At 50.5% G+C, this 368-nt stretch overlaps 1 long non-coding RNA gene across 2 annotated transcripts in view; it reads left to right on the plus strand.

Annotated features, from left to right (window-relative positions):
* The window catches only part of LOC119591875, a 181,478-nt gene that overhangs the window by 68,937 nt on the left and 112,173 nt on the right, over positions 1-368 (plus strand). For both annotated transcript variants that reach the window (XR_005230379.1, XR_005230380.1), the window contains exon 2: positions 297-327. This is a non-coding gene — a long non-coding RNA (uncharacterized LOC119591875). The remainder of the gene's footprint in view (positions 1-296; positions 328-368) is intronic.

Here is a 368-nt window from a genome sequence, read left to right on the forward strand (position 1 = left end):
CATTCCCAGCGCCCCCCCCCGTGTCCAAGGAGTTCCGAGGCATGATCAGTCCCTGCAATTGCCTGACCCCTGCCATCGTGCCGAAAAGTGCCCCGTGTCAAGTGCCAGATCTGACACAGGACAGCCTAGAGTGGTCCGGCGCGACATCTGTGTTTGTGTGTCGTCTTGGAATGGTAAAAGTGTGTACTCGGAAGCCGCGACAGGTTTAATGCTCCGTAAATGATATAGTGAAGCCGTTAACATTTGGAAAACACCGCTGTAGATTACGTCATTGACATATAACATTATCTTTCCAGGCTGTTTTCGAGTGCAGGAAGGCGATTGAGTGTAAGTAGTGCTTGAGGTAGCAGTTGCTTTTACAGACGTAG

The sequence above is a fragment of the Penaeus monodon genome, chromosome 29 (genome assembly GCF_015228065.2).
Source record: "Penaeus monodon isolate SGIC_2016 chromosome 29, NSTDA_Pmon_1, whole genome shotgun sequence".
Classification (NCBI taxonomy): domain Eukaryota; kingdom Metazoa; phylum Arthropoda; class Malacostraca; order Decapoda; family Penaeidae; genus Penaeus; species Penaeus monodon.